General features: G+C 39.5%; 1 protein-coding gene and 1 non-coding gene across 2 annotated transcripts in view; both read left to right on the plus strand.

Annotated features, from left to right (window-relative positions):
* The window catches only part of CCDC148 (coiled-coil domain containing 148), a 459,375-nt gene that overhangs the window by 424,574 nt on the left and 7,479 nt on the right, over positions 1–27,322 (plus strand). The gene's annotated exons all lie outside the window — the stretch shown is intronic.
* On the plus strand, positions 12,631–12,736 carry LOC135277082 (U6 spliceosomal RNA). The gene has a single exon (XR_010344687.1). It is a non-coding gene; the product is annotated as a U6 spliceosomal RNA (small nuclear RNA).

Here is a 27,322-nt window from a genome sequence, read left to right on the forward strand (position 1 = left end):
GGATGATATTCTGTCTTACGGGATGAAGTACACACTTTGAATTAGAGACCATGGTGGCATCTTCCCCATAATCAAAATATATGTGTCTGGGAATCAAGGCGTGGAAGTAAAGAAGCAATCTGTCCTCAAAAGTAAATTCGAAATTTTACCTCAAGGGACACAAGAATTTGGTAACAATTTAAAAATAGCTATTTTCAGTTTCTTGTCCCAGTTTCTCCTTATTACTACCAGGCAACAGGTTTTCAAAAAATATTAACATCCAATTTTTGCTACCTAAAAATATGAGTACCTTTGCAGATCTTCAATCATATATTATAAAATGGTAAACTTATAGTAGAAGAAATGAGCAAAGTTTCCCAAAATGAGCAGTAGAGTGACTGGCAGTAAAATTAAAAAAAAAAAAAAATAGAAGGTCCAAACACAAAATATTGTGTAGTGTCTCAAATATGTTTTCCTGGTTTTTTGATAAGCTTTCTAGTTTATCCTCTTATTTGATCTAATAATCAGACAAGCAGTTCCCCAATGTTATAGGCAGATGAATTACCCCTAGAGTTTAGAGCACTATTCCAAAGAAATGTTTGAGAAAACAATAGGGAAGAACTTCAGCAATCTGCTACTGCAGTGACGGAAAGACGCACTGTTGAGGTTAAAAGTCAAAGGTCAAGCTGGTGTTTTTCTCTTGGTCCTCTTGTGGTTGATTAAACAATATTACTTGAGATGAAAGCAATTAGTGAAAAGAATTATGATTACTTTATTAGCATTACTGAATAAATGTCTTTTCAGAATCCAGCTTATCACTCAAAAACACGTCATATTGCCCTAAAATTATTTACTCAGTTTCTGGCCAGAGAGGATTTTTAAATAAGAGTTTCCTATTAAACTTCTCATTGAAGTTTAATCAATATGCTTGATCGATATGTGTCCTCTAAAGCAAACCTAGGATTTAGAAAAGAATCTAAGTGTGTGAGCGCCTATGAGTAATATCTGAGCTTACTCAAATGGTTGGTTTTCAGGCTGTTTCTTCTCTGTCAAATTCTAGAAAGCTCTAGAAGGCCATAATAAATCCTCACAGAATACAGCTAAAGCATAGAAATAACTTTCAAAGATTTAGAATTAGCCAGAATAATTTTCTTTGGGATCTAATTCTTATTTACAAGTCATTTTGGAGACTCAAAATTAGGCAACAGCATTGCAACATGAATAACGCTGATTTTAGATTGGAGAAAGAAAAGCCACACATTCATTCAGTAGGGAATAAACAAGTTCTAGGGCAATATGTGAGAGAATAATAATATCATTTAGCAAGGAAAAAATGAGCTCAATAAATATATAGCCTACTGTAAAAAAGAAAAAAAAAGTATGTTTAGGCAATAGTCATATCTCCTTACTAAAGGTATGGTAAACAAGATACAGCCAAAGCTATAGTAAACCAAGAAAAGCTCTTCTCTCTAGTGGAGAGAGGCATGTCACGTCTACGATCTTGTGGTCACAGTGTGTGGTAGAGTGGCAAGTTATCTTCTGCTCCCCTGAAGTCCAAAGTACGCACCTTGTTGATAAGCAGCTAGAAGGAGAAAACCAAATAGATTTAGATCTGAACTTTTAAAAACAGGTTTATGCAAGCAGGCATTCCCACATTGAGCTGGGACTGTATATTAGTAAAACAAATCTTAAGCACAATTTAGCAATATATATCAAGGGTCTTGTAAGTGTATATATCCTTTGAATAGGATATTTCACTTCAGCTTAAGAAAATAATCAGATTTTTTTTACAACAATGGATTTCATAGGAAAAAAAAACCAGGAAATCATTTCAATGACCAAAAGGGCTATTATAGGTTTTTTTCAAAACTATTAATGCTCAATATAAGTAGGAAAAAATCCAGATTTTTGGATTTTTTACAGCATGGAAAAAATCTTTACATACTGGAAGTATGCCCACCATTTTCTATTTTGTAAGTCTGTGTATGTGTATGTATGTGCATGTGAAAAAAAAATATGGAAAAACTTAGAATAATTTTTCTAGGGTCTTTCTTTTTGTATTTTCAGTGTTTTTTTTAAATTTTTTTAAAAGTTCTTTCTTAAAGGGATAGTTAGAGTGGCCAACTACCTTAAAGAGGAGATTGAAACCATCCCAGCCAACATGGTGAAACCCTGTCTCTACTAAAAATTAGCCAGGCATGGTGGTGTGCGCCTATAATCCCAGCTATTCAGGAGGCTGAGGCAGGAGAATCACTTGAACCCAGAAGGTGGAAATAGCAGTGAGACAAGATTGCGCCACTGCACTCCAGCCTGGCAAAAGAGCGAGACTCCATCTCAAAAAGTGATTGAAAATAAGGCACCAGTGTAGGGCTGTTCACATAGCATGTTTTTCTAAAATACCCTCCTCTGTCATCTGTAATAGCTACCTAATTTTCAGTGGGCCTGGCTCCAAAAAAGTTGTGAAATTGTACCAATACACATTGCCTCATCCCTTCATTATTTGTGCCAATTGATGGAAGCTGAAATGTGGAAAACATCAACTAGATAATTCTAAGTTAATTTGTACTGAGACTTGGAATATGACCAGACACATGTGCTTAGACATGAATGTATTCCTCCTCTTCCCTCACTAACCTTCAGGCTTTGTCCTCACCACTTCTTGGTCTGGGTCCCACTAACATCATGGGGCCAGCATGGCAGCACTGGCGAAGTCCCTGGGAATAAAAAAAATGTTTGAGAAAAGATTGATTGGTGACAATGACTGAGCTCTGAATTGTGGACAATTGTACTTGTAAATGCAGAAACACCCATATACAATCATCCACATACTAATATTCTACCAGATTCATTAATTTTTCCATAACTCTGATGAAAAGGGAGTTTTATTTGTGTAGAATCAGATTTAATGATTGATAGTGGTGCCTGGAATAATAGTAAGAAAAGATATCTTGGCAGGACTGGCTACATCATTTAAGGGACCCAATGCAAAATGAAAAATGCAGACCCCTTGTTCTAAAATGATTAAGAATTTCAATACTGAGACAGCGGAGCATGAAACCAAGCACAGAGTCCTTTTAAATGCAGGGCTCTGTGTGACTGTATGGGTCACAGGCCCATGAAGCCAGTCCTGAGTCTTAGACTCAGGTAGATATGGGATCAAATTCTAGATTTTTCGTTTATAAGCTGAGTATCTTGGGTAAATTATTTAAACTTTCAAAGTTTCATTTCTGCCATCTTAAAATGGGAGTAATGTGAGTATGGCATTATTCTCAAGATTGCTGTGAAGATTAAAAGAGAGAGCATTCTGTTAGGTGCATAGCATAGTGCCTGGCTCAGGGAGACTTTGTTCATCTTCTCTATCCTGTTTACTGCAGTTAGAGTTTGATATAGTCTGAATATTTTTCCCCTGCAAATCTCATGTTGAAATTTGACCCCCAATGTTGGAGGTGGGGCCTAGAGGGAGGCGTTTGGGTCACGAGGACAGATCCTTCATGAATGGCTTGGTGCCATTCTTGTGGGATTGAGTGAGTTCTGACTCTTCGTTCCTGTTAGATGTGTTAAAGAGCCTGACTCCTCTCTCCTCACCCCTCTTCCTCTCTCTCTCATTCTCTCTCTCTTTTTTCTCTCTCTCTTCTTTCCTGTTACCACGTGATGCCTACTCTCCTCTGCCTTCCACCGTGAGTGGACGCTCCCTGTAGCCCTCGCCAGAAGCAGATGCTGGTGCCGTGCTTGTACAGCCTGCGGAGCCATGAGCCAAATAAACATCTTACCTTTATAAATTACCCAGACTCAGATGTTCTTTTCTAGCAGCACAAAACAGTCTAAGAAAGAGCTCATATTCTAAAATGGAAACTCGGAAGTTTGATATGGTTCGGCTGTGTCCCCATTCAAATCTCATGTTGAATTGTGACCCTATGTGTTGGACGTGGGGCCTGGTGGGAGGTGATTGGACCATAGAGATGGTTCCTGGTGGTTTAGCACCATCGCCCTGGTGCTGTTCCATGATAGAGTTCTCACCGGATCTGGTTGTTTGAAAGTGTGTAGCACTTTCCCCTTTGCTCTCTCTCCATCTCCTGCTCCGCCATGGTAAAAATGTGCTTGCTTCTCTTTCGCCTTCCACCATAATTGTAAGTTTCCTGAGGCCCCAGTCATGCTGCCTGTGCAGCCTGAAGAACTATGAGTATATTAAACCTCTTTTCTTCATAACTTACCTGGGCTCAGGTAGTTCTTTATAACAGTATGAGAACAGACAATACAGAGTTTCTCCCTGATTTCAGATTATTTTTTGTTATCCGTTATCTATAAAACAAAATGAAAATGCACATTATGACATATAAGGACCTTAACTACTCAGGTTTTATCAATCTCTCTAAAACTTGCCACTTACCACTCTCCCATATGTTCTAAGTATAACTTGTATTTATTTTGACTTTTTCTTGAGAATTGGTAATTATAATAGGCATAGATGACAAATAATAAATGCTTCTTTGTGCCAGGCACTGTGCTAGTCATTCTGTGGGAGGGAACACTCATTCTCCACTCCTGCTCTTTCCTCCCATGAGAGGGAACCACATGAGCTGTAACATTCCTGGATACTTCCACCTCCTCATTTATCCTCCCCTGGCAAGGATTAGTTTTGGAGAATCTGGGTATTTGTATTCCAGCCTCTTTCTCTTTTGGTAGCAGATCTCACAGGGAGCATGATTTTAGGCATGCTGTAAGCATAGTGGCAAAGACCTTTCCCAGTGGAAAGACCCACTGTCCAGGACTACCTGATACCAGTTGGTGAGCCTGTCTATTTCTGGTACTCAGCATCAGGAAGCCTAAGCTCTCCATTGTCAGCTTTGTCAATGATAATGGTCTCCTGCCTGCGTTCCTTGTCTATTTCTAAATTGGTTCAGAACTTGGGTGGGAAAAGCGGGTATTATTTACTGAGGCTACATAAGTACTCCAACAAAATCTACGTTCATTGTCTCCTTTACACCTCAGAGCTACCATATGAGGTAAGCATTTCTATCCAATTTTTGTAGATAACAAAAGTAAGGATTAGCAATCAAGTAAGTGGCATAATCAAGATCTAAACAGCTCTATCCGATGCCATAGATTATGCCCTTACATTGTCTCATTTTGTTTTTGAGTGGAGGTTTAATAATAAACTGATAAGAACATTCAAAATTTGAGTTCATGTTGAAAAAAAAAAGCTAACACAGTATTATATGCAGTGTACTTATATTCTATCTGGCAGAAAAGTTAGCCAAGCTAAACTTAAATTCAGCACATGCTGAATTTTATTTTAGGGAGAACAAGCTGCAATCATAATAAAGAACTGTATTTACAGCTAACAGCAATACCCACGTTTCTCTATAGGTCTTATACTACAATCTGAAATTGCATTTCATGATTTACAAGGTCTGAGACATAAACGGTAAAAGGTATGTTTCTGAGAATTTTCTCATTAACAGCCACAAAACAAGCAATTTTATGTGGAATTGCTTTGTTCACCTTTTCTCAAATATGTGCAAGATATCTCTTTGATGTTGAATCCATTCTGATTTGAACATCTCAATATTTTCGATGTTTTGTGAACTCTTCCACACCCCACCTATCACTGGGAAAGTCAGACCTCCCTACCCACTTCCTGAAAAGAAGGAAATTTAGAACATTTGAGGTCACAGGCTACCTACTTATGACTACCCAAAGAATGAGCTCGGCTTACCTCTGTTCCTTCCTAGATACATGAATGAGTCACCAAAAATTCACTAATATTTGATTAATGCAGTTGTGCTAGTATGAAAAACAACAAAAGGAATGCAGTGCTGAAGAAATTCTAGATCTTGCAGATTTTTTTTTTTTTTTTGAGACGGAGTTTCACTCTCGTTACCCAGGCTGGAGTGCAATGGCGCGATCTCAGCTCACCACAACCTCCACCTCCTGGGTTCAGGCAATTCTCCTGCCTCAGCCTCCCAGGTAGCTGGGACTACAGGCACGCACCACCATGCCCAGCTAATTTTTTGTATTAGTAGAGACGAGGTTTCACCATGTTGACCAGGATGGTCTCGATCTCTTGACCTCGTGATCCAGCCGCATCGGCCTCCCAAAGTGCTGGGATTACAGGCTTGAGCCACCGCACCCGGCCAATCTTGCAGATTTAATGCATCCACTTATATCCATAACTCAATCCCTTTTCATATGAACCCGAGTTATTATTGTTACTGTCGTCTACAATCCTTCCTACCACGACTCATTCCAGTGCATACCTCCTTCTTCTTGTCACAAGAACATCAACACCCTGCAGTCTTTTCTTCTTTATCATGTCTTCATCCCTCCGTACTTTGCTCACCAAGATGTGTTTTTCCATCTGTCATATTTGTCTAATCCTGTTGATTTAATGCGCTATATTTATACCAAGAAAACAGTACATACAAAATACTCCCAAGCATATAACTACTTTTAAAAATGTAGATCTTTTTACATTATGCATATATATTGCCTGACCTGACATCTCTCTCTATTTTCACACAATGCTGAGCACTCCTGATTAACTGTCTCTTTAATATTTTATCCAAAATTGCACTGGAAAACCAAGAAAACAGGATGAGGGAATGTCATTTGTACTTTTGGTGATCTTCATTATTTATCAAATATGCTTTGAGTAATATTCATTTAATACTTCTTATACTTCTACTTATAAGAAGTATTATACTGCATATAATACTTCTTATAACCACCTTTGTAGCACTTTGAGATATGCCTAACAAGCACTGTCAGCTCTCTTACAGGACTGTGGATAATGGAAAGTACAGAGAATCCTGGCTTGGAAAGGCAGTAAATATGGTTATTTTGACACTACACACTACTCTCTATTGGAGGAATTGTGATTGTTTTTATTTTTGTTTTGAGGAAAGAAGCTTGCCTACTGGCAATCCATAAGAGATTCTGGAGAACAGCTGTAGATTCAAAACATGAGTTTTAGTCTACTTGGATGTAGCACCTTGTTAACAAAAAGGCTTCACTTTTATTGCCTCACTGATATTCACATAACCTGCTGACATAGTGCTGTGGTCTGAGTGGGTGTATACCCCCAGAATTCACATACGGAAACTTAGTTCTCTCAAGGTGATGGTGTTAAGAGGTAGGGCCTTTTTGAGGTGATTAAATCATGAGGGCTCTGCACTCAAGAACCAAGTTAGGTACCCTCATAAAAGGCCTTGAGTAAATGAGTTTGGCTCTTCTTCTACCTCCCACCCCATGAGATTGCAGATTTCACAACAAGGCACTATCTTGGGAGCACAGAGCAGCTCTCACCAGACATCATTGCCAACACCTTGATTTTGGGCTTCTCAGCCTCCATAAGTGTAAGAAATCAATTTCTTGTCTTTATAAGTTATCCAGCCTAAGGCATTTTGTTATGGCAGCACAAACAGCCTCAGACATATAGAGTTTATGTTGGTCACTTTTGAAAACAAATGTACAAAGAACTTGAGGCACTGACAGCCAAATGACTGGCTCAAGAACATGCAAAGGATGATCAAGTAAGTTTTGAGGTATATATTTTTAATCCAAACTTCCTTGGTAGTCTGATGGTGAAAAGAGCTTTCAATTTTCAAATTTCCTAGACTACACGTAGCAGAAAACTCAGGAGCACGGCACCAACTTATTTTGTCTTATTGTGTAGAAGGATATCTGACTTGAGGTTGAGAATTCCACCTCAGAATCTACAGGCCTTTTCCCCTGCCCAGTACTGTTTAGTTACCTACCTTCAATCTCTGCCAACAGCAATTCTCTACCCCTCTGGTTTAAGCAGGCTGTTCTAAATAGTTGGTGGTGGTTACCGTGGTAACAGACGCTTAGGTTTCAGCTTCAAATGCCCCTTTTAATGAGGCAATTTCAAGAATATTTGTGATAAATTACCAGACCACAGACTTAACTGCAGGGAGTTTTGCTTTGGAAAATCTAATAAAAAGACAGCAGAAAGAATGAGCAGTAAATGCAATACAGAAAATGGGGCCAGATTTGAAGGGGCAAATGGAAGAGATGCCAGATCTGACTACCAAAAGCCAAATCAGAATCAATTCAAACCAGAGCTTTAAATTATAAATGGTCCCTGAAGAGCTTCCTGACATGCTGAGCCAAGATTCCTTGGGAGGAGAAATGGTAAAGTGAGAGGCGGTGAGGGCAAGAATTGAGTATGTCCTGTAGAAGGCTGTGTATTTTAAAGCTTCCATTTTCTACTTTATCATTAACTGTAGTGGCTAAATCAGAGTCTTCTTTTGTTTCTCCATTTCTCCATGTATGAGACCAAGAGACATTGCCACCTGGGGAGGACGTAATGAACTAAAATGTAGACTTTGGCCTAAATGAATTTCACAGCAACCTCGGTTATCCATATTTCCCAAAGACATCCCTGTCTTGATAATGGTCCAGGATTCTGTTATTAACCTCTTATCCGTTGTACCCATTCAAAATTTCACAGAAGGATAAACGTACTTAAACACATTGCCATACTATTGTGTGGAAAGAAACATCTCCTAATTACCCAAAGGAAGACATGTCATTCATCCTTGTTATGACTGAATATAAAAAGTAGGCCTCCTCTATATAAAATAGCTTCGGTTTATACTTGGTTGAAGGCAAGAGGGCAGCCTAAAAGAGCTTTCACTTACACTGTAAGTGCCTTGCCAGGCTCCCTAGGTCCCTTCAGGAACGTCTTACTCTCGCTGCTCACGGAAAGCACCAGGGAACAGATGCATTACAGTTTGTGACAGGAGAACAGCCTGTGGATTCCGCCTACTCCCTCCAGTCCATCTGGGAGGTGGGTGAGATAGGGAGCCCACAGAGAGGGGGGCTCTCCTGGGAATCCCTCAGGGTGCCATGGCTATTGGTGCTTTATTTTCAGTAGATGGCACTGTGTCTATTAAGATAAGCAAAGGGAGATTCTAGATAGGAAATTTGTTTCTAGAGAAAGCACAAGGCATGTGAAAATGCAAGGTATTTTTTTTTTTTGGCCTTAGTTACATGATAACGCAAATACTATTCAGTATTCATGTTATATTCTCTTTGGAGCCCAGAGAACTTTATGATTTATTATTTTGGCTCAATCTCAGGTCTGTGATGAAGCCCAGGGCCATCCTATGCAAAATATTCTTGGGATAAGGATAAATCATTCTGAATGTTCACCTCTGCTACGCAACACATACATCAGCACCTCTACTCCATCTGTGCCCTGGAACCCCACCCTGTGCACTGAATTTCTCCCTTTTTCCCAGACAGGAAACTCTGACACTTCAGTTCTTCCTTGGAACCCAGGAGTTTTCATACCCCAAGAATGAGACAACCAGAACAGTTTCTTGCACACTGGTGCTCCCATGGAGCCGACATTCTCATTTGTCCGTCCATCCTTTTTCTTTTCTAACAGACATCCAGTTATTATTTTTTCTCTTCTGAATAGTTTCAGGAAAGCAAAGTCTAGCACCAGAAGATGCACCAATTGTATTTTTTTTATTATACTTCAAGTTCTGGGATACATGTGCAGAATGTGCACGTTTGTTACATAGGTATACACAAGCCATGGTGGTTTGCTGCACCCATCAACCTGTCATCCACATTAGGTATTTCTCCTAATTCTATCCCCCCGTAGGCCCCCACCCCTGAGAGTCCCCAGTGTGTGATGTTCCCCTCTGTATCCATGTGTTCTCATGAATCAATTTTATTTTAAGCCAACTGTAGTCTTTTAAATGGGAAGAGAGAACCTCAAGTATGTTTCATTGAAAATGAACTGTAGACGTAGGATGGAGGATGGGTACATGTGGGCCAAACACTAGGTGATGCACTTAATATAAAACTCTCTCTTTTATTCCTTATGGTAACCTTGAGATAGATACTATACTACCCGTCTTACAGATGAGAAAATGGAAGTTCAGAAAGTTTAAATAATCTACCTAAAATCACCCTTGATATTGACTGGGCATATAATGAGATTCTAAACTTCTGAGTCATTTGCTAGAAGACTTCTGGGAAAGGGACTTGCATGGAGAAACTTCTTATTTCTGTCCCTTGACATTATCTTCTGAATATGACCCCTGGAACTGCAGCAGTCATCTTGAGACAATTATGGAAGCCCACCTAAGAGAACAAGATAAAAGTCTGAGGACAAAGAGCAGAATGATAGAAAGAACCTGGAACTTTGATGATACTGTTGAGCTGCTAAATTAATCAACCTTCAAACTTCAGATGTATGTTTTAGCCACTCTGAGAAATGTCTTCTATTACATGTAGCCTGAAATACTCTAAACAATACTACCTAAACACTCTACCCATAGATGACTAGAAAACGTATTAGTGCCTAGCCATAGGCAGCCATTCATAGGGTAATTGCCAAGGAGGTAGGATATGAGAGTTCACTCATCCAGGCATCCATATTGGATCATATCCAATGATACCCATCAGATCCTTTCTGGGGGTGTCTGAATAAGACAGCATTTTCCCCCATTTCCTCAGGAACCTTGTTCCATCACTCCACCTCTCTTGTATCTTCAATGTTTTCTCCTTAAACTAACACTTTTTTTTTCCTTTTCTTGAGACAGGGTCTCACTTTGTCAGCCAGGCTGGAATGCAATGGTGCAATTGTGGCTCACTGCAGCCTTGACCTCCCAGGCTCATGTGATCCTCCCATCTTAATCTCCTAAATAGCTGGAACTATAGGCATGCACCACCATGCCTGGCTAAGTTTTTGACTTTTTCTTATAAAGATGAGGTCTCACTGTGTTTCCCAGGCTGTTCTTGAACTCCTGGCCTTAAGCTGTCCTCCTGCCTCAGCCTCTCAAAGTGCTGAGATTACAGGCGTGAGGCACCACCTAACCCCTTCTTAAATACCATTGAACTTTTCCCTATTGAAAACAAATAAAAAGTCCTTTGTCAAATACAGAAATTCTTCCAATACCACTGTAAAGAGCTCCTCTCTTTCATTGTCCGCTTCTTAAAGTAGATGTCTCCAGTTTCTATCTTTCAAGTCACTCTTCAACCCATTGCAATTTACACCTGCAGTTCCCCAACAGGACAGCTGCTCTTATGGACATTATAAAATAGTAAGAAAATAGGTTGTCAATTGCTGAGTAACATACTACCTCAAAACTTAGTCACGCCTGTAATCCCAGCACTTTGGGATGCCGAGGCGGGTGGATCACGAGGTCAAGAGATCGAGACCATCCTGGTCAACACGGTGAAACCCCATCTCTACTAAAAATACAAAAAAAATTAGCTGGGCATGGTGGCGCGTGCCTGTAATCCCAGCTACTCAGGAGGCTGAGGCAGGAGAATTGCCTGAACCCAGGAGGCGGAGGTTGCGGTGAGCCAAGATCGCGCCATTGCACTCCAGCCTGGGTAACAAGAGCAAAACTCCGTCTCAAAAAAGAAACAAACAAAAAAAAACTTAGTCATTTAAAACAACAGACACCACTGATTATCTGTCATGATTCTGTGGGTTGAAAAGGCTCAGCTGGACAATTCCTCTGTTCTGCATGGAACTGCAGTCACCTGGAGGCTTGACTGAGCTGGAACATCCACTATGGCTCATTCTCATGGCTGGCAGATGGTGTTGGCTCTTGGTTGGGAACTCAGCTAGAAGTTAGTCCTTCTCCTCCTGGCCTCTCTACATGTGGGCTTCTCACGACATGATGGCTGAGTTTCAAGAGGAACAATTTCAACCTTGTGAAAACAGAAGCTGCTCAGCTTCAGAAATTAAAGAACCTTACTTCTGCCACAATGGTCAATATGAGTTCAATCCAGTCCAGATTCAACAGAAGGCAAATAGATTTCACTTCTTGACAGAGAGAACAGCAAATAATTTCCAGCTATCTTTAATGTTATTAAAGATAGTTATTAATGAATGTCTTTATTGCTGAATCCAGTGAAAACATCGTAGTCCTTATTTTCTGTGGCATCTTGATTCTGGAAATACTTTCCTCCTTCAACTTTCATGACAACACACTCTCCTGCTTGCCCAGGTATGTCTAGGCTTCTCTTTCTCTTTTTTGGGAGGAATCTTTTCCTCAAACTCAAATATGATTGTTCCTTAGAATTCCATCCTTCATCTTCTTCTATTATTACTATATTCACTCTTACTGGGCATTCTAATAAACTTATAAGGCTTACATCACTATCTACATACTAATCACTCAAATCTCTACTATACTCACATCTCACTTTAGTTTCAAATCTAGATATCCCACTCTGTACTGATCTTCTCCACTCTCCATTTAGATATCCAACAAATATCGCAAATTCAACAGGTCTAAAATGGAGCTTGTTGCATTTTCTTCCAAAGCTCCTGTTCAATATTATCTATTTCTGTGAATAGAACCATAGTTCCTTTAGTTACATGATGCAGAAAGCTAAACATTTTGTCCTTCTCTATTTTCCTCAACCCTATATTTAGTCACCATAGCTAGTTAATATTATCTAATATCTTTCAAATTCGTTGTCAGCCTCTGTTCTCTAGCACTTCAGTATTGAACTCTAGTTTAGACTACTCTCATCTTTTATCTGTTTACTCCAACATTTTGTATCAGCCTTCTCACCTCACACTGGTCTCCTCTTTAATCCATTTTTCACACTGTCAGAGTGAAGTTTGTAATGGTAAAATCAGATCACATTGTGCTCAATTCAGTAACACATATACCAAAATTAGAACAATTCAGGGAAGACTAGTGTGGTCCTTGTGCAAGGATGACTTAAAATTTGCAAAGCACTTCATATTTTTTCTGTACTCAAGGGCACACAATGTACTGGAGATGATCAGTAAAGAGTAGAATATCTAGATTTGGAATTATATATTATAATTTGCATGACAATAATAAAAATGAGGGGGAAGAGGATGAGCTATATAGGAACAAAGTTGTGTATATTATTATAATTAAGTTGGCATTAACTTGAAATAGATTGTTATAAATTATGATGTTGTTGTAATTCTAACAGCAACCTGTGATGGAAATAGATTGTTATAAATTATGATGTTGTTGTAATTCTAACAGCAACCTGTGATGATTCATTTTATATGTCAACTTGATTGGCCTAAGGAATACCCAGATAGCTGGCAAAGTATTATTTATGGGTGTGTCTGTGAAGGTGTTTCTTGACAAGGTTAGTATTTGAATTAATAGGCGGAGCAAACAAGATCCACCCACATCAATGTGGGTGGACATAATCTAATCTGTTGAAGGCCTGATCAAATAAAAAGGCAGAGGGAGGGTTAATTTTCTCTCTTTTCTTGAATTGGGACATTCGTCTTCTCCTGCCCTCAGATAGTAAAACTACTTTTTCTTGGGCCTTCAAACTCTGGGACTTCCAACCTCTCCACAACTCAAGTTCTCAGGAAATGGAGTTACACCAATGTACACCCCACCAGGATTAAAGTTTTCAGGACTGGGAGTTATGTCATCAGGTACTCTTGTTCTCAGGCCTTTGAACTTGAATTAAATTATATCACTGGCTTTCCTGGTTTCCCAGGAAATATGCAGACAGCATTTCATTGGACTTCTTGGCCTTCATATTTTCATGAGTCAATCCCTATAATAAACATCCTCTTACATATCTCTATATATCCCACTGTTTCTGTTTATCTGGAGAACCCTGGCTAACATACACCCACTAGGAAAATAATTCAAAAGTAGCACAATAGAACACCAGGTAGACTTCTAAGGTGTTTTACTCTAGTTCTTGGTACCTGGATGGCATCCCTGACCCACACAGGGACTTGGGGAATGTGTTGCCCTGAAGAGAAGGACATGGGCCTGGCTGGTTTTGCCAGCTGATGCTTGTAGAGCCCTAGAGCATTGAGTGAATATAGGTGGTAGCCAGGGAGTAGTTACAGCAGGCCTTAGGCCAGACTGAGTACTGTTCTGGCTTTAGGTCTGACCTAGACATTCTTAAGGGTGGTGGCCACAGGGGTGCTTGTGTCACTCCATCCCCAGCTCCTGGTGGCTCAGAACAGAGAACGAGAGACTCCATTTGTTTGGGAGAAAATAAAGGAAGAGAAGAAGGATCTCTGCCTAGTAATACAGAGAATTCTCTGGATCTTGTCCAAGAACATCAAGATAGTACCTCTGTGAGTCTCTGAGAACAACAATGTTACCGCCTTCTAAAGCAGATACAGCTTAGGTCACAAAACCCAAGTCCTTTCAAATATCTGGAAAGCCTTCCCTAGAAAGATGGGTACAAACAAGCCCAGACTGTGAAGATTACAATAAATACCTAACTCTTCAATACCCAGACTCAGAAGAAGATCTGCAAGTATTAAGATGATCCAGGAAAATATGATCTCACCAAACAAAGTAAATAAGGCACGTGGGACCAGTCCTGGAGAAACAGAAGCATGTGACTGTTCAGACAGAATTCCAAATAGCATTGAAGAAACTCAGAGAAATTCAAGATAACTCAGAGAAGGAATTCAGAATTCTGTCAGATAAATTTAACAGATTGAAATAATTAAAAAGAATCAAGTAGAAATTCTGGAGTGAAAAATGCAATTGACATGCTGAAGAATGCAGCAGAGTTTTTTTAATAGCAGAATTGATCAAACAGAAGAAAGAATCAGTGAGGCTGCAGATAGGCTGTTTGAAAATACATAGTCAGAAGAGACAAAAGAAGAAAGAATAAAAAACAATTAAGCCTGCCTACAGAATCTAGAAAATAGCTTCAAAAGGGAAAATCTGAGAGTTATTGGTCTTAAAGAGGAGGTAAAGAAAAAGATAGAGATAGAAAATTTATTCAAAGGGATAATAACAGAGAACTTTCAAAACCTAGAAAGATATCAATATTTAAGTACAAGAAAGTTATAGAACACCAAGCAGATTTAACCCAAAGAAGACTACCTCAAGACATTTAATAATCAAACTCCAAAGGTCAAAGATCCTAAAAGATCCTAAAAGAAAGAAGAAAGATCCTAAAAGCGGCAAGAACAAATAACATATAATGAAGCTCTAGTACATCTGACAGCAGACTTTTTAGTGTAAAACCTTACATGCTAGAAAAGAGTGACATGACATATTTAAAGTGCTGAAAAGAATAAACTTTTATCCTTGAATAGTATAACCAGCAAAATTGCACTTCAGACATGAAGGAGAAATAAAGACTTTCCCAGACAAAGAAAATCCAAGTAATTTCATCAACAGCCAGACCTGTTCTATAAGAAATGGTAAAGGAAGTACTTCAATCAGAAAGAAAAGGATTTTAACAAGCAAGAAGAAAGCATCTAAAGGTACAAAACTCATTGGTGATAATGCACAGAAAAATACAGAATATAATAACAATTTAATTGTGGTGTGTAAACTACTTTTATCTTAAGTAGAAAGATAAACAATGAACCAATCAAAAATAATAACTACAACATTTTAAGACATAGGCAGTACAGTAAGGTATAAAAAGTAACAATAAAAAGCTAAAAAGCAGGGGAATTAAGACAGTCTGTTAGTTCTCTTTTGGCTTGTTTGTTTATGCAAACAGTGTTAAGTTGTTATCAGTTTTAAATAATAAGTTATAAGATAGTATTTGCAAGCCTCATGGTAACCTCAAATTGAAAAACATACAATAAGTACACAAAAAATAAAAAGCAAGAAATGAAATCATATCACCAGAGAAAATCTTCTTCACTGAAACAAAGACAAGAAAGACAGGAGGGAGAGAAGACCACAAAACAACCTGAAAACAAATAAGAAAATGGCAGGAATAAGTGTATTATTACTAATCAATAATAATACTGAATGTAAATGAACTAAACTCTCCAATCAGATGACATAGGGTAGCTGAATGGATTAAAAATAAATAAATAAAACTAGGCCCATTAATCTGTTGCCTACAAGAAATGCACTTCACCTACAAACACACATATAGACTGCAAATAAATGGCTGGAAAAATATATTTCACACCAATGGAAACCAGAAAAGAGCAAAAGTAGCTATACTTCTATCAGACAAAATAGATTTCAAGACAAAAACTATAAAAGATAAAGAAGGTTACTATATAATGGTAAAGGGTTCAAATCAGCAAGAGAATATAACAATTTGAAATATATATGTGCCCAATACTGGAGCACCCAGAAATAGAAAGCAAATATTATCAGAGCTAAAGAGAGAGATAGACTCCAATACAATAGTAATGGAGATTTCACCACCCCACTTTCGGCACTGAACAGATCTTCCAGACAGAAAATCAACAAATAAACATTGGGCTTAATCTGTACTATATATCAAATGGATCTAGTAGATATTTACAGAAGATTTCATCCAATGGCTACAGAATACACATTGTTTTCCTGAGCACATGGATTATTCTCAGGGATAGACTACATGTTAGGTCACAAAACAAGTCTTAAAATATTCAAAATAATTAAAATAATATTAAGGATCCTCTCTGACCACAACAGAATCATACTAGAAATCAATAACAAGAGGAATTTTGGAAACTATGCAAATGCATGTGTATTAGTCCATTTTCATGCTGATAAAGACATACCCAAGACACGGCAATTTACAAAAGAAAGAAGTTTAATGGACTTACAGTTCCACATGGCTGGGGAAGCCTCACAATCATCATGAAGGGCAAGAAGGAGCAAGTCATGTCTTACATGGATGGCAGCAGGCAAAAAGAGAGAGGTTGTGCACAGAAACTCCCCCTTATAAAATTATCAGATCTCATGAGACTTATTCACTAACATGAGAACAGCATGGGAAAGACCTGCCCCCGTGATTCAATTACCTCCCACAGGGTCCCTCCCATAACACATGGGAATTCAAGATGAGATTTGGGTGGAGGCACAGCCAAACCATATCATTCCGCCCCGGCCCCTCCAGGGATTTCATGTCCTCACATTTCAAAACCAGTCATGCCTTCCCAACAGTCCCCCAAAGAAGTCTTAACTCATTTCAGGATTAACTCAAAAGTCCACAGTCTAAAGTGTCATCTGAGACAAGGCAAGGTCTTCCACCTATGAGCCTGTAAAATCAAAAGCAACCTAGTTACTAGTTACTTCCTAGACACAATGGGGTACAGGCATTGGGTAAATACACCCATTTCAAATGAAAGAAATTGGCCAACACAATGGGGCTACAAACCCCATGCAAGTCTGAAATCCAGCAGGGCAGTCAGATCTTAAAGCTCCAAAATGATCTCCTTTGACTCCATGTCTCATATCCAGGTCATGCTAATGTAAGAGGTGGGTTCCCATGGTCTTGGGCAGCTCCATTCCTGTGGTTTTGCAGGGTGCAGCCTCCCTCCCAGCTGCTTTCATAGGCTAGCATTGAGTGTCTGTGTCTTTTCCAGGTGCATGGTGCAAGCTACTGATGGATCTACCATTCTGGGGTCTGGAGGATGGTGGCCCTCTTCTCACAGTTCCACTAGGTGGTACCCCAGTAGGGACTCTGTGTGGGGACTCTGAACCCACATTTCCTTTCTGCACTGCCCTAGCAGAGGTTCTCCATGAGGGCCTCACCTCTTCAGCAGACGTCTATCTGGGCATCCGGGTGTTTCCATACATCCTATGAAACCTAGGGAGAAGTTCCCAGACCCCAATTTTTGACTTCTGTGCACTCACAGACTCGATACCATGTGGAAGCTGCCAAGGTTTGGGGCTTGCACTCGCTGAAACCATGGCCCAGTCTCTATGTTGGCCTCTTTCAGCCATGGCTGGAGTGGCTGGGACACAGGGCACCAAGTCCCTAGACTGCATTCAGCATGGGGTTCCTGGGCTTGGCCCATGAAACCATTTCTTCCTCCTACATCTCCAGGCCTATGATGGAAGGGGCTGCTGCAAAGGTCTCTGAGATGCCCTGTATACATTTTTCCCATTGTCTTGGGGATTAACGTTGGGCTCCTTGTTACTTATGCAAATTTCTGCAGGCGTCTTGAATTTTTCCTTAGAAAATGAGTTTTTTCTTTTCTATTGAATTGTCAGGCTGCAAATTTTCAGAACTTTTATGCTGTTTTATTTTTAAAACTGAATGCCTTTGACAGCACCCAGGTCACCTCTTGAGTGCTTTGCTACTTAGAAATTTCTTCCACCTCATACCCTAAATCATCTCTATCAGGTTCAAAGTTCCACATATCTCTACAGCAGGGGAAAAATGTCACTAGTCTCTTTGCTAAAACATAACAAAAGTCACCTTTGCTACAGTTCTCAACAAGTTTCTCAGCTCCATCTAAGACCACCTCAGCTTGGATTTCATTGTTCATATCATTATCCAAATTTTGGACAACGCCATTCAACAAGTCTCTAGGGAGTTCCAAACTTTCCCACATTTTCCTGTTTTCTTTGGAGCCCTCCAAACTACTCCAAACTCTGCCTAGCTCCAAAGTTGCTTCCACATTTTCGGGTATCATTTCAGCAGCATCTCACTTTACTGGTACCAATTTACTATATTCGTTTGTTTTGATGCTGCTGATGAAGACATACCCGAGACTGAGCAATTTACAAAAGAAAGAGGTTTATTGGACTTACAGTTCCACGTGGTTGGGGAGGCCTCACAATCACAGTGGAGGATAAGGAGGAGCAAGTCCTGACTTACATGGATGGCAGCAGGCAAAGAGAGAAAGCTTGTGCAGGGAAATTCCCCCTTATAAAGCCATCAGGTCTCATGAGACTTTTTTACTATCATGAAAACAGCACAGGAAGGACCTGCTCCCATGATTCAATTACCTCTCAGCAGGTCCCTCCCACAGCATGTGGGAATTGAAGATGAGATTTGGGTGGGGACACAGCCAAACAAGATCAACATGGAAATTGAACAATATGCTTGTGAATGACTAGTGGGTGAATGAAAGAATTACAAAGGAAATTATCAAATGTCTTGCAACACATGCCTCTATCAAAACATCTCATGTAACCCATGAATATATACAGCTGCTGTGTACCCACAAAAATTGAAAATTAAAAATTATTTTAAAAAAGAAAATAATTCAAAAATAAATACAGTAAAAGAAACAATGAAAGATTAAAACAGTGTATTAGAAAATATATAACACAAAAGTAGACATTAATAAAGGAAGAATTGAAAAAGCATAAAATATATAAAAAACAAGTAGACAGCCGGGCACGGTGGCTCACGCCTGTAATCCCAGCACTTTGGGAGGCCGAGGCGGGTGGATCACGAGGTCAAGAGATCAAGACCATCCTGGTCAACATGGTGAAACCCTGTCTCTACTAAAAATACAAAAAATTAGCTGGGCATGGTGGCACGTGCCTGTAATCCCAGCTACTCAGGAGGCTGAGGCAGGAGAATTGCCTGAACCCAGGAGGAGGAGGTTGCGGTGAGCCGAGATCGCGCCATTGCACTCCAGCCTGGGTAACAAGAGCAAAACTCCATCTCAAAAAGAAAAAAAAAAAAAGAGAGGCCTGTACAAGGATCTCAGCAAGGATCAGAATGTGTTATTTCTGTACCCATTGTAGTTATGTCCTTGTGGTCAAAGCTATAGAAGATCAAGAATAAGTCTTCAAATGCAAGTCTGTACTACTGAATATACAACTTTAAAAAAAAAAAAAAAACAAGTAGACAAATGGCAATGTGATTATTAGTAATTGTATTAAATGTAAACTGGTTGAACCCTCAAATTAAAAATAAGAGATTTAGCTGGGCACAATGGCTCACACCTGTAATCTCAGCACACTTTGGGAGGCTGAGATGGGAGGATCACCTGAAATCAGAAGTTCAAGACCAGCCTGGCCAACATGATGAAACCGCCTCTCTATTAAAAATACAAAAAAAAAAGAAAAAAATTAGCCAAGTGTGGTGGCAGGTACCTATAATCCCAGCTACTTGGGAGGCTGAGGCAGAAGAATCACTTGAACACAGGAGGCAGAGGTTGCGGTGAGCCAAGATCATGCCATTGCACTCCAGACTGGGTGACAAGAACAAAACTATGTCTCAAAAAAAAAAAAAAATTGGCTGATTTAAAAACAAGATCCAACTATATGCTGTCTATGAGAGACTTTAAAGACAAAAAGAGGTTGAAAATAAAAGCATGAAAAAAGATGTACCAGTCAAACTGTAACCAAAAGAGATTTAGAATTACTATATTATTAAAGTAGATATTAAGACAAAAAGTTGTTACTAGAGACTAAGAAGGACTTATTATAATGATAAAAGAGTTAATTGGCCAGGCGCAATGTCTCATGCCTGTAATCCCAGCACTTTGGGGAGCCAAGGCAGGTGGATCACTTGGGGTCAGGAGTTTGAGACCAGCTTGGCCAGTATGGACTAACCTTCTCTCTACTAAAAATACAAAAATTAGCCAGGTGTGGTGGCATGCACCTGCAATCCCAGCTACTCTGGAGGCTGAAACAAGAGAATCACTTGGACCCAGGAGGTGGAGGTTGTAGTGAGCTGAGATCACACCACTGTACTACAGCCTGAGCAATAGAGTGAGACTCTGTCTCAAAAAAAAAAAAAAAAAAAACAGTTAACTTATCAAAAAGATATAAGAATTATAAACATATGCACCAAACAACCCCAAATTCACAAGCAAAACTAACAGAACTGAAGGGGAAATAGTCAATTCAACAATAGTTGGAGATTAATTATCCCAATTTCAACAGTGGATAGAATAGCTAGACAGATGTCTTCAAAAAAAAAGGAAAACTTGAACTAGGTATAATCCAGTTACCAGAGATTTAAAGAACCTATATTCATTAATAACAGAACAATAACATTCTTCTCAAGCACATGAGTAACATTTGCTAGGATAAAATATATGTTAGATCATAAAACAAGTCTTAATAAAGTGTAAAAGACTGCTATGATGCAAATAATATTATGTGACCACAGTGGAATGAAATTAGAAATTAATAACATGAAAATTTGGAAATGTCACAAGTATATGAAAATTGAACACAGTTATAAATAATTAAAGGTCTAAAAGGAAATCACAAAAGAAATCAGAAAATACTTTGAGATGAATGAAGATAAACACACAGTATATCAGATCTTATGAGATGCGGTAAAAATAGCACCTAGAGGGAAATGTGTAATGCCGTTTAAAAAAAAAAATCTAAAATCAATAACTGAAACTTTATCTTAAAGAGCCAAAAAAAAAAAAAAAAAAAAGTAAAGCAAATCCAAAGCAAACAGAAGAAATAATAAACATTACAGAGAAAATAAAGGAGATCAAAAATAGGAAAACCATAGAGAAAATCTCTGTAAAACCAAAAGTTGGTTCTATGAAAAGACCAACAAAATTGACAAAACTTTAGCTAATCTTACCAGGCAAAGAGGAAAAAAAGACTTGGCTAGGTGTGGTGTCTTATGTCTGTAATCCCAACATTTTGGAAGGTTGAAGCAAGTGGATTACCTGAGGTCAGGAGTTCAAGACCAACCTGGTCAACATGGTGAAACCTTGTCTCTACTAAAAACACAAAAATTAGCCTGGTGTGGTGGCACGTGCCTGTAATCCCAGCTATTAGGGAGGCTGAGGCAGGAGAATTGCTTGAAACTAGGAGTCAGAGGTTGCAGTGAGCCAAGATTGAGCCACTGCACTCCAGCCTGGGTGACAGAGCAAGACTCTGTCTCCAAAAAAAGAAAAAAAGAAAGAAAAGAGGAAAGACTAAAATTGCTAAAATCAGCAATGAAAAATGGGATATTATTAACAACTTTACAAAACAAAAAAGATTATAAGGTGTTTTTTACTGAATGTTCCCCCTCATTTTCTTTAAATCCACTTGATGAAACCCCAACTCTCAATGTGATAGTATTTAAAGATGGGGTTAGGGTAAGTTTCATAGGGTTAGTGTTAAAACACACACTCTGAATGAAGAGACCCCCAAACAGGCTTTGTGTGAGCAACATGGCTGTTTATTCACCCAAGTGTGGGCAGGCTATGTCTAAAAGAGAGTCAGCAGAGGGCAGAGGGACAGGAATTGGTTTTATAGGTTTGGGGTAGGCAGTGGAAAGTTAAAGAAGTTCAAGCTGGGAGCGGGTCATAGGGTCTTGGGTCACAAGGTTGACCAAGGTCAATTACAAAGTCCAGTTGCCTTATCAATTAAGACAGGAATAAGGAACAATAGAAGAATGTCTCAAAGTTAATTACATGCCACAGGGGGTGGTCATTCCTTCTCCTTTTGTGGTTTTCCAGTTACTTCAGACTTTCCAGGAACTCATCTGGAGTGTCTGTGAAGGTCACAGAGGTAACTATGGCATCCATGGCACTGTCAGTTAGCCTAAAGACCTTACAGTTAGGTTAGGTCATGAGGTTGGGCCCTCATGATGGGATTAGTGGACTTTGAAAAAGAGGGAGAGATGAGATCATGGCATTAGACAGGTCATTAAGACAGAAAGTCAACAACAACAACAAAAACAATGGATTTAGACAATACCCTGGAACAAATGGACTTAACAGATATATACAGAACATTCTGTGTAAAAACCACAGAATATACATTCTATTCAATAGTGCATGGAACTTTCTCCAGGAGGACCATATGATAGGCCACAAAATGAGCCTCAGTAAATGTAAGAAAATTGAAATTATATCAAGTACTCTCTCAGACTACAGTAGAATACAACTGGAAATCAACTCCAAAAGGAACCTTCAAAACCATGAAAATACATAAAAATTTAATAACCTGCTTCTGAATGATCATTGGGTCAAAAACGAAATCAAGATGAAAATTTAAGAATTCTTCTAACTGAATGACAATAGTGACACAACCTACCAAAACCTCTGGGATACAGCAAAGGCAGTGCTAAGAAGAGAGTTAATAGCCCTAAAAGCCTACATCAAAAAGGCTGGAAGAGCACAGACAATCTAAGGTCACACCTCAAGGAAGTAGAGAAGCAAGAACAAACTAAATCCAAACCTAGCAGAAGAAAGGAAATCACCAAGATCAGAGCAGAACTAAATAAAACTGAAACAAACAAACAAAACATAAATGAAACATAAAGCTGGTTCTTTGAAAAGATAAATAAACTTGATAGACCAATAGAAAGATTAACCAAGAAAAGAAGAGAAAAAATCCAGATAAGCTCAATTAGAATCGAAATGGGAGATATTACAAGTGATACCACAGAAATACAAAAGATCATCAAGGCTACTATAAACACCTTTATATAAATAAACTAGAAAATCTAGAGGAGATGGAAAAAGTCCTGAAATGATACAACCTTCCTAGCTTTAATCAGGAAGAATCAGACACTCTGAACGGACCAATAACAAGCAAAGAGATTGAAATGCTAATAAAAACAATGACCAAAAACAAAAGTCCAGGACCAGACAAATTCACAGCAGAGTTCTACCAGACATTCAAAGAAGAATTGGTACCAATCCTATTGATGCTATTCCACAAGATAGAGAAAGAGGGAACCCTCTGTAAATTATTCTATGAAGCCAGTATCACCCTAATACAAAAACCAGGAAAGGACATAACAACAACAACAAAAAGAAAACTACCGACCAATAGCCCTGGTGAACATAGTTGTCAAAATCCTTAACAGAATACTAGCTAACCAAATCAAACAGTCTATCAAAAGGATAATCCACCATGATCAAGTGGGTTTCATACCAGGGATGCAAGGATGGTTTAACATATGCAAGTCATTAAATGTGATACATCACTTAAACAGAATCAAAAAAAGAACCACATGATCACCTCAATAGATGTAGAAAAAGCATTCAACAAAATCTGGCATCCCTTTATGAGTAAAACTCTCAGCAAAATCAGCATAAAACGGACATACCTCAATGTAATAAAAGCTATCTATGACAAACCCACAGCCAACATAATACTGAATGGATAAAAGTGGAAAGCATTCCCTTTGAGAACTGGAACACGACAAGGATGGCCACTCTCACCACTCATCTTCAACATAGTACTGGACATCCTAGCCAGAGCAATCAGACAAGAGAAAGAAGTAAAGGGCATCCAAATTGGTAATGAGAAAGTCAAACTGTCACTGTTTGCTGATGATATGATCATTTACCTAGAAAACTGTAAAGACTCCTCAAGAAAGCTCCTAGAACTGATAAAAGAATTTATCAAAGTTTCTGAATACAAAATCAATGTATGCAAATCAACAGCTCTTCTACACACCAAGAGCAACCAAGCTGAGAATCAAATCAAGAATGTAACCCCTTTTACAATAGCTGGAAAAAAAATGCTTGGAAATATACCTAATCAAGGAGCAGAAAGACTTCTACAGGGAAAACTACAAAACACTGCTGAAAGATATCATAGATGATACAAACAAATGGAAACACATCTCATGCTCATGGATAGGTAGAATCAATATTGTGAAAAATGGTTTCATGGGCTGGGCCCATCCCCCCATCCCTTCCCCCCCATCCCCTCCCCCTCCCCCCATCCCCTTCCCCTCCCCCTCCACTCTATGCAGCCTCTGGACATGATGCCTGGCATCCCAGATGCTTCAGCTCCAACCATGGCTAAAATGGGCCAATGTACAGCTCAGGTCGTTGCTTCAGAAGGTGCAAGCCATTGGTGGCTCCCACATGGTGTTGGGCCTATGGGTGCACAGAAGTCAAGAACTGAAAATTGGGAACCTTCACCTAGATTTCAGAGGATGTATGGAAACTCCTAGATGTCCAGGAAGAAGTTTGCTGCAGGGGCAGAACCCTCATGGAGAACCTCTGCTAGGGCAGTGTGGAAGGGAAATGTGGGGTCAGAGCCCCCACACAGAGCCCCCACTAGGGCACTGCCTAGTAGAGCTGTGAGAAGAGGTCCACCGTCCTCCAGACCCCAGAATGGTAGATCCACCAACAGCTACCCTGTGTAACTGGAAAAGCCACAGATACTCAATGCCAGCCCATGAAAGCAGCTGGGAGGGGGGCTGCACCCTGCAAAGCCACAAAGGTGAAGCTGCTTAAGGCCATAGGAGCCCATCTATTGTATCAGCATGCCCTGGATGTGAGACATGAAGTCAAAAGAGATCATTTTGTAACTTTAAGGTTTAATGATAGCCCTATTGGATAGATTTCAGACTTGGGTGGGGCTTGTAACCCCTGTGTTTTGGCCAATTTTTCCCCTTTGGAATGAGTGTATTTGCCCAATGCCTGTACCCTCATTGTATCTAGAAAGTAACTAACTTGCTTTTGATTTTACAGGCTCATAGGCAGAAGGGACTTGCCTTGTCTCAGATATTACTTTGAACTTGGACTTTTGAGTTAATCCTGGAACGAGTTAAGACTTTGGGGTACTGTTAAGAAGGCACAGTTGTGTTTTGAACTGTGAGAACATAGGATATGGAAAGTGCCAGGACAGAATGCTATGGTTTGGCTGTGTTCCCACACAAATCTCATTTTGAATTGCAGTTACCATAATCCCCATGTGTCATGGGAGGGACCCAGTTGGAGGTAATTGAATCATGGGGTGCTTGCCTCCATGCTGTTCTCATGATAGTGAGTTCTCATGAGATCTGATGGTTTTATATGGGGCTTTTCCCCCCTTCACTCTGCACTTCTCCTTGCTGCTGCCATGTGAAGAAGGATATGTTTGTTTCCCTTTCCATCATGATTGTAAGTTTCCTTAGGCCTCCCCAAACCTGCAGAACTGTGAGTCAATTAAACCTCTTTCCTTTAGAAATTACCATTCTCAGCTCACGCAACCTCCACCTCCCTGGTTCAAGCAATTCTTCTGCCTCAGCCTCCCAAGTAGCAGAATTACAGGTGTGTGCCACCACACCCAGCTAATTTTTGTATTTTTAGTAGAGATGGGGTTTCACCATGTTGTCTAGACTGGTCTTGAACTCCTCACCTCAGGTGATCCACCCACCTTGGCTTCCCAAAGTGCTGGGATTACAAGCATGAGCCACTGCACCCAACCTTGAATATGTCTTTATTAACAGTGTGAGAATGAGCTAATACAATGGTGTTGTAATGAAACTCCATAATTGAGACAGTGAGGTGCATTCATATATAGATTCAGTAGGTTTATTTTATTTTTTTCTTTTTTTCTTTTTTTCTTTTTTTAATTTTTTTTTAAAGATGGGGTTTCACCATGATGGCCAGGCTGGTCTTGAACTCCTAACCTCAGGTGATCCACCCACCTCGGCCTCCCAAAGTGCTAGGATTACAGGCGTAAGCCACTCCACGACCGGCCTAGATTCAGTAGGTTTAAATAAAATTTGCCCAGCCTGGCTAACACAGTGAAACCCCAGCTCTACCAAAAAAATACAAATTATCCAGGTGCGGTGGCACGTGCCCACAGTCTAAGCTACTTGGGAGGCTGAGACATGAGAATTGCTTGAGCCCAGGAGGTGGAGGTTGTAGTTAGCCGAGATTGCACCATTGTACTCCAGCCTGGGCAACAGAGAGAGACCCTGTAATAAATAAATAAATAAATAAAATTCGCTAATTTACACACACACAAAAAAAGGATTTCAATCCATAACCAAATGAGATTTATCACAGGAATGCAAGATTGGCTCAACATAAGGAAATCATTCAATAGGATATGACATTAGTAAAGAGAAAAACCCACATGATCATCTCAATTAATGCAAAAAATGCATTTGACAAAAATGCAACACCATGTCATGATTAAAAAAAAAAAACACTTGGCAAATGAGTAAGAGGAAACTTAACCTGACAAAGAGAATCTATGAAAACCCCAGAACTAATATCATATTTATTGATGAAAGACTGGCAATTTCACTCCTAAAATCAGAACAAAGAACATGGTCTTCTAGTCTGATGCTACTTTATCATTATAAAGTCATGTGTGTTGTAATTTAAAATTCTTTTCATAAAGTCTGGATGTGGTGGCACATGCCTGTAATCCCAGCACTTTGGGAGACTGAGGGGGAGGATTGCTTGAGGCCAAGAGTTTGAGACCAGCCTGAGCAACATAGTGAGACTGTGTGTCTACAAAAAGTTGAAATATTAGCTGGGCGTGGTGGGATGTACCTGTAATCCTACCTACTTAAGAAGCTGAGGCAGGAGAATTGAGAGGATCAATTGAGCTCAGGCATTTGAGGCTTCAGTGAGCTATGATTGCACCACTGCATCCAGCCTGGGTAATAGAGTGAAATTTTGTATGTAAACACCACCACCACCACCACTTCTTAAAGGATATGTATGGTATAATCCAATCTTCATTCTTTTTTTTTTTTTTTTTTTTGAGACGGAGTTTTGCTCTTGTTACCCAGACTGGAGTGCAATGGCGCGATCTCGGCTCACCGCAACCTCCGCCTCCTGGGTTCAGGCAATTCTCCTGCCTCAGCCTCCTGAGTAGCTGGGATTACAGGCACGCGCCACCGTGCCCAGCTAATTTTTTTTGTATTTTTAGTAGAGACGGGGTTTCATCATGTTGACCGGGATGGTCTCGATCTCTTGACCTCGTGATCCACCTGC

The sequence above is a fragment of the Aotus nancymaae genome, unplaced genomic scaffold (genome assembly GCF_030222135.1).
Source record: "Aotus nancymaae isolate 86718 unplaced genomic scaffold, 86718_ANA_hifiasm-v0.15.2.pri h1tg000029l, whole genome shotgun sequence".
Classification (NCBI taxonomy): domain Eukaryota; kingdom Metazoa; phylum Chordata; class Mammalia; order Primates; family Aotidae; genus Aotus; species Aotus nancymaae.